We start from the raw sequence: 8,858 nt of genomic DNA, 5'->3' as shown, positions 1-8,858 counted from the left end.
GAGAAAAAAAAATGTTTCTAACACTTTAAAATTACGATATTTATTCGCGTTTCTTCGGTTTTTCTTGCAAAGTCACAGTCATTTTTAAAAATGAAACTCTTGGGACATAAATGAAGATATTTAAGCTTATGATAGTAAATAAAAAAAAGAATTGAAATTAAATTCTACCATTTTACTTAGCCTATATTATACATTTATCTAAGTATAAATGAAAGTCGTGGCTATGTATGTATGTTCATCATCTCCTCTTAAACAACTGGTTCGAACTGAATAAAATTTTGAGCATTTATTATTTAAAATAAGATCGAATAACGAATCCTCATATAAAAATTTCAGACTGCTTCAGTGAACTATGTTACAGCTGTATTTAATACAAAGATTCACTAGTTAATGGAACAGCAAAATATAATTAGAAATGCTTAGGAGAGGACTTGCAGTGAGCTACAAAACTAGATTCAGTCAGGGAAAATAAGATGTAAAAGAATTCAAAAAATTGGCACCAAACAGAAAGCAGCGTGAAAATAAGCTTAACCATTGCTAGATGGGCAATCACTATGATTTATCTATAAAAATTGATGATATTTCCACCAAAATTATTATCACAAAAAGACTTTCTCATTATCTTAAAATAAAAAATTTATGTAAAATAACCACGAAATTTCTGTAAACTTAATAATAATAAAAATATATAAAAAAATTAAAAGAATAAAATATCCTAAAAATTCTTTAGAAACTAAACTTTTTAACTGAAAATTGGACAATTCGAGTGGAGTAAAATTTTCATATTATTCTGAATATATTGCTTTGCATTGATGGAAATATACAAATTTCTGAGTAATGATAGCCTATTATCAAATTCATTTGGATTCTTAAATGTAATTTGACATATATGATACATAATTTTATATCTATTTATATAAATGGAATATGTATAATCGTTTACAGAACAATTTATGACTTAATGTGCGATAACAAAATAATTGTTGAAAACCAATTCTTTGAGTTTCTACTAAAACCATGAAAAATATGAGGAACAAGGTGTAAACACTAAGAAAAATAAAATAAAATAAATAACAAGTTAAAATTCGAAATTTTCGTTACAATAAAGGAACGATTTTATTCCTTTTAAATGACTGAATTGAAAAATATAAAACGAAGGGGATTATCTGAATTTCTAACTAAAGATTGATAGTGAACATTTTGATCGTTTCAATCAAAATTTTTTCAGTCACGATTTTTAAGCGATTCCAATCGCAATCATTCTGTCTCAATTTCTTGAGTTTTAGGAAGTTCTTGAGTTTTCGAAGTAGCAGAATCCTATCTATTACTTATTTAAAAAAATATTAAATATCCTCTTCTATTTCTTTTGATATCTTGGCCGCCTTCAAGTATTGGATGGCACGGATTCTTTATTCAAACACTGTAAAAAGGACAAAACAGCTTGCATTAAAATGACATTCTCGTGGGCATCTTAGAATGGGGGGGGGGCAAATGATACAAAAATCTTAAAAAAAAAAATAAGTGACTGAGGAAGATAAGTTAAAGTACTCCTTGCAGTAACGAAATTCAATTATCATTGTATCAGCAATCGTAGATAAAAAAATTAATTAATTACAATTTGTAGATGATAGAGGATTGCTATAATCATTATCAATCGTCATAAAAATCTAAATACAAATTATATTATTATATATAAACAAACGAATTCTTAAGTAAGAAAAAAAAAGAAAAAGAGATAAAATGATTTTTTTTTTCTTTTCCGTCTACATTCTCGTTCTCCAGTTTTCTGAAAGGTATACCAACGAGGTTTGAGATTCTTATGATCGATGTTTCTTTTTATTAGAAGTACCTTAAATACTACTTTAATATTATACACATTCATAAGACTTAATCAAATTAATAACGTACATGATTGTAGTTAATAATAACTTTATTCATTTATCTTGAATAGAAAGAGAAGCCTTTAAAGATATTACATTAATCTTTAGGCATTTAGAATTAATCACTTGTTGTTTCGCAAGTTTAATGTACCGGCTTTTAAATTAATTTGGAGTTACTGAAGAGAAACCAAATAATTTAAATCGCGATCAGAAAACGAGGATAAATGAGACGGCACCTCACTTTTCAGATTGAGATTAAAGAAAAGATTTGCATTTCTATTTTGGTTTTTTAATTATAAGGCACTTAAAAACAGTTTAGATATTTTAATGAATAGATATATTTCAACATGAATGACATGTAAGTAATATCAAACGAGTTTTTTGAAAATAGTAACTAATGAATTATTACTTAATTATAGCTTTATTTTCTGAAATCATTATTCGCTTATATTTAATCTGCTAATGACTCTTTAAATTTTTACAATATTTTTAGGAAAAAAAAAAAAACATTTTCTTGCCGTGTTTTGAAATCAGAAATTAATTCCCAGTAATTATTAATTCAATTTTTAAATTTATATATTTAAGAAAAAATTATGTTTTATGCACAAAAGCAATATATATATATATATATATATATATATATATATATATATATATATATATATATATATATATATATATATATATATATATATATATATATATATATATACTTACTAACGATTTGTGTAGTTGGATTTTAAAATAAAATATACATATTAATTTCTAAGCTTAATTTATGTCTTACTAGCTTCAACTTTTTTTTACCAGTGCTTTGCTTTTTCCAGTAAGACTTCTTAAGTTATGACGGAAGGAGCCTGGAACATCAGTTTTGGAATAGTGAATCTTCTGCAGTGCCGCTATTTTTCAAATTCATTGACAGTTAAAATATCGTTAATAAAATATTATTGTATTAAACAAATTCTGCTAAAATTCGCTGAATAAGTTTTTCTGTATTCATCCTCAATGAACGGAATTTTTTTTTTACCCACTTTAAAATTTTGAGATTACATCAATGTCTGATAACTTCAATGAAATTGCAAGGATTTTTTCTTCCTTTTCGAAAAAGATATTAATGCTGAAAAGGTCGTGAAATTCTGATTTAGAGTACATTTTGAGTATAGATACACAAGTATTTAAATTTTTGTTGAGAATTTTCATAATTCTTAGCAATTGATGATTTTATTCTTCTATTTATTGTCTTTTACCTGACAAATATTTCTCCTGTACGGTTCTCTTGCCTGTGTACGGTGTCTTACAAAAAAAGACATCTGAAGATGTAATATAGTAAATGACTCGTGGTCTAAAATGGCGACGGGAGTTCTCCTGCATGTTTCCCGAGCTTTAGGTCAGCGAAGTCTTATCTGTTAGCTATCTCATTAACACATTCGCTGACCGCTCCTAAAACTTTTAGCTCTTTGTTGTTGTGGCTGAGTTTGTGGTCGGGAGGGAAGAAAGGGTAGTTATCGAAGATTTATTGGAATCGGAATCCACCACAGAGCAAAGAAGACATAGTAATCAAATTTGCTTCTTTATGACTGTCATTCCACGTCCTCGTGGAACTTCATAAGAACCAAAGAAAATGCAATTTGCATTAAACGAAGAAAGAAAAATGTTTTTTCTCAATGAAATGCAGATATTGGAATGCTAAAAATTGCATCAGTAAAATAAAAATTCATCTTTAATCATTTGATTGGTATATACTTTTCCATATTTGTTTCTAATTAAATTTTGGAATAGCCAAGTTCATAAAGTTAGGAATTTAAATGCGAATAAAAATTTTCGTTATAAATTTTATAGAGAATGAATTTTAATTGCCTCAAATTTACAATGCTGGATCTTGCCTATATCATCGAAATGTAACTGGAAATACTTATGAGATCGAATATATAAATGCACGCTATCTTTTATGTTTTACTGTCAAATAAAGGTTGTTTTCCTTTTGAAAGATAAACAATGGATTCCGAAATTAAATTGGCGCATAGCCATGATTTATTTCCAGTGCAGTTTCCTATTTAGAGGCGCTGAAAAATAACAGCCAGAGGACTCAGAGGCACCTGAGAAAAGTTGAATCAAGCTTCGTTACGAATTAGAATTTACTTATTTAAATTTATGAAAATCCAATAATTTCTCATCCGCACTTTTCTGAAAACAATATGGTCATTAATTAATTATAGAAAATGTTTAGCTGTTCATGGGTTTATTATTTGTGGATTAAATCAATCGATATTCGAGAACAAGAAATGATAAATAAAACAGATATCCAACATATTTTTTCCACAATTTATTGTATTTAAAGGATATTTACAACTGGAATGGCTTTGCTCGGATCTGAATTTCAAAATAATTTTTCACAGGAAACATAACCATTCTGAGTATTTTGCTCTTAAATCTGCATAATGATGAATTTTAGTTAAGAATTCATCAGAAAGATTTACATAGATTAACTTCATGTTGTTTTGTTTGTGTTGGTTGGTAAAGAACTAATTCATACAAATATTAGTGTAATATTAATACCTCAGGTATAAACACAGAAGATTTGAAAGAAAAATTGGATTTTTTTTAAAGCAGAATCGAGTAATTTTAATGAAAAGGAAAAAAACAAAAAACACTTTATACTCTGCCCTTAGTTTTATACGAATCACAAAAATAAAGTTTTAAGCAACACAGTTGAGCATAAAACGATATTGAAGCTATTGATATTTGTATTTATTGTTATAACTACAGTAATTTGCATGAACGATGCTGCGAACCTTCACCTATTTAACAAATTTTCAAATTCTTAACACACACACACACACACACACACACACACACACACACACACACACACACACACACACACACACACACACACACACACACACACACACACACACACACACACACACACAAACACACACACACACAGTCACTGTTTATCACACTGTCATCCCGATGCCATGCCATTCATCTATCTATGGATCGGACATGGATTCCTAATTTTTCAACTAGTGCGCAGTCAGATCTGAAACCTTAATATTTCTACTTTAGAGGAATTGGAAGAAGTTAATATATCGAATCTCACTTAAATAAACATTATGGCACATGCAAGCATGGGTGTTTACGTTTTCGATAAAATCCAATTCCTATGTACAAGATGTGACATTCTAGTCTTCTTCCGCATTTTTTTCCGAAATTTTTGTTTTGAAAAATCATGGTTCTAAGTAATTTTATTTTTGTAAATTTCCTGAGTTATGATGTCGTCTTTTGCAGTTTGTAGCACTTTGGTGAATCATCCTGTTTATACACCTTTTCTTCATCAGTAATGTAATGCATAAAATATTCTATTCAAAAGTAGATTTGAGTTTAAGAAAATGATTAATTGCACTCTTTGCAAAACATTCTGATATGCATATTGGCACGCGATATCTATGGCTTGTGCTTCGCTCTCGAATAAGTACAATATTTTTAAAGAACACTGAGATAGTAATCCCCCGGACTTAAAAGGTTCATATGCATACAGACACCATCAAAACTCTTACATATATTTTTTTATGAGATTGAAATTCTACATAGAAAATAAAAATATCACTGTGAAAGTTAGATAAACGTTTTCGCTCCTCCATTATTCTTATTGTTTTGTTAAATATTATCCTATTTTTAGGTAATCTTCATTAAATGTATACAAGGAAGACTTTGTTTTTCCTGCAAAACGATATTCTTTTCCAAGTTTCCTCTAAACTTGACCAACACTTTTACTAAATACTAGAACTAGGTAAAATTCGCAATTTTTCGAAGCCAGCCTTTCCCAAAAAGAGCCATTATCTTAAGAATTTACTTATACTACTTTAAAAATCTTTTTGTTCTAAAGCTTGGGATGCACATCTCTTCCTTAAAAGAACCGTTTCTTCCGATCCAATATTCGAGAGGTGCGAAGGAACAAAAGCAAAATCCAAATCCAGTGCATAGTCAATATGAAATATCCCCGCTGAGTCTCCTGGAGCCAAATGGAAAAGGCCGATGCAAAATGCTTTCTAAGCTGTCTCTAGCTACGGGAAAACCTGTAACGTTATCTTGGAGAATGGCAGCCCGTTGAGAATTGAACATATAGCATCAGATAAAAGCTATATTTTTTGAAAGATTTATTGAGCAGTTCTCTTCAATTCCCATGACCAACCATTTCTCTAAGCACTGACCAAGGCTAAAGATTGCGAGAGCTTTCTCTTTTCCCGTTAAGACATACGAGCTTCAAATAGAAGGGGCTTTCTTACAAATAACTTGGGATGGATTTCTCTCCTTTTTTACAGGTACTTTAAGAAATGCATATGGATGTGGTTTCAGTCAGCTTTTTGTAATGTTCTGAAATTTAAATCTGGATGAAATGTGTAATTATTATATATGTGGCAAGCATAAGATTTTTTCCTCTTTCTTTAAATCGTATTTTTTGTCTTTTCTTTAACGAAAAACGATTCTTTCTTTTATGCAGTTCTCAATTGCAGTTAAATAATAACCTGAAATTTCTTTTCCTTTCTTTGAATTTTGAGAAAAAAAAAATTTTTTAGTCTCTTGTTTCAAAACAGAACCAAATTTGGTGTACATAATACATTAGGAAATAAACTGTAATACAATCCTAATACTTTCTTATATAAATGTGAACAATTTTGGGCAAATAATTATTATTTTTCCATTTTTATTAGTAAAGATAATAAATATTCAATATCAACATTAAAATAGTGAACCACTTTCCACCAAATGTTTTAACAAAGACGAAATGTTTCATCACACTTTTTATGCGTTATGAATAATCACATAATAAAATTCACACACATATACATGCGCATGCACACGCGCAAGCACAAAATTTACTATAGTATATCTTACTTTTGTATCTTAGAGTAACTTTTTTTAAACAAAATCTTTCCGAATACTTTTTGTAAATGAATGTTAGTGATCGAATTTTGTTTTAAGCACTAGTTTATAAGATAAATTCAATTTTATCAATAGACTTCTAAAATAATTCTGTTTTTCTTTCTCAAAAATTCTTTAATAACAATAGATTGCTCAAATTCTTTTAAATAAAATCTTATAGTACAATAATTATTGCTACATTAAATATTCCAAGGAAATTTTTCTGTTGTAAAATAAACCTTAATTTCCGCACTAGGTTAGAATATGTCACTTTTATCAAAATTTCTACACTATTCTCCTATTATATTACATCAAAACTAACTATACAAAGTAAGGGAAATAATTATACAGGATTGTATAAAACACCAAATTATGAATAAATGGCTGTGTCAGGAATATTATTCATATATTTAAATATATATATATACATCAAGCTATATATTCCTGTCAATAATAATTTACTATTCTCTGTGACCTCCAAACAGGAATGAAAGGTACTCAAAATGCAACATTTATTTCAAATTTGATCAATTTCTAATTTCCTCCAAATCTTATGCATGGGCATTAATGTACACTTTTCAAGAAATTCTTAGCCTTAAGTGATTTGTATACCGACCAGTGTTTACTCGAAAATGTTTGAAGCAAACACTTTCTAGGACATTTATTCAAATCCATTTGCAATCCAAATACCATCCGGAATCTATCCTATTTCTACTTTACGCTGGCACGTGTTTGCTTTTCTATGAGTTGACTCAACCCGCCTATCTTCGGTAAGAAAGTACCTGGGGGGCTTCCCAACACATCTCCACTATCCACTCAAAGCTGCTGACCTCTCAAGCTGTACTGAGAAATACGCTCAAGTGTAGTTACATGTTCTTTTTATTTGCGGAAGGACAGATATTTGGATGTTGGGATCAGGTTTTTATGTTTGGACGATATTGTTTTACGATACGAGCAAAGTCAGAACCGTAAACCTACTACGCGCCTTTTATTTTTTTTCTCTAAGTCCCTTGACGACAGAAATTTCACCCGCTTTGTTTCTTTTTGATCCCGGTCTTTTCCGAGTATTACTGATACATAAAAACAACGTTTCATGTTGACAAAGCTAAAGCGGGGTAATTTTTACTTCATGAAAAGTAGAGAGAATTTGAATTAGTCCGAGAAAAAAAAATAAACCCCAACATTTGACTCGAAATTAAATTTACTCTTTTATTTTTCGCATAAGAATGCATTAGGAAAAGTCAGATGCTAATAGAAAAACTGTATTAACTTCTAATGGGAAGCTATGAATATTTTTCATCGTCGCTTCACTTGCGCGAATGAAGAAGAAAAACTAAATTTTATTTAATTATCAGATATATTAATCTAATATTCCGATCAGTAAAACTTTTCGCAAAATGATTTTAATCCTTTAATCCTTAGCCTTTTCTAAAATGTTTTTTCTCGAAAATTTTTACAAACACTGTTTATGTAAAATGTAAATTAGATCACATTACTAAGAAGCCAAAGGCGATTTTTTTTCCGCCAACAATCGGGAGATAAACTAATGAAGAAATTTTATTTTATCTTTCTAATTTATTTTAGCAGATTATGTGAAATATCAGTTTTACATAATTTTTTTCGTGGTTTCAGAATGAAAGTGGTTGGAAAAAGAAAGCGAACAACAAGATTGAAATGTTTATTAAACTTGATTTCAGTCTCCGATACATTTTCTTACTAAAAAAAAAAACCACGAAAAAATTATTAAACTATCATCCATTGCATTTTTGGCTCATTTATAATTAAATTAACACTTTGAAAAGTTGTAGTTTTTCAATTTTACAACTTGTTATTATTTGTAACATTTTTTATTGCGAAGAAAAGTAATTAGATTTCCCTAATCTTGATTCAGTATGTATATATATATATATATTTCAACAGATAGAATTATCTTATTTTCGACAGAAGCACGAAATTCTTCACGTAGTTATCGAATATTTAATTTTGTTTTTACACAGCTATTTTTAAAGTATGCATTGGAACATGAAGTGAAAGTAATTTTTTAAAATT

The sequence above is a fragment of the Argiope bruennichi genome, chromosome X2 (genome assembly GCF_947563725.1).
Source record: "Argiope bruennichi chromosome X2, qqArgBrue1.1, whole genome shotgun sequence".
NCBI lineage: Eukaryota > Metazoa > Arthropoda > Arachnida > Araneae > Araneidae > Argiope > Argiope bruennichi.
The sequence above is the reverse complement of the archived record's forward strand: the minus strand, read 5'-3'. Positions refer to the sequence as shown.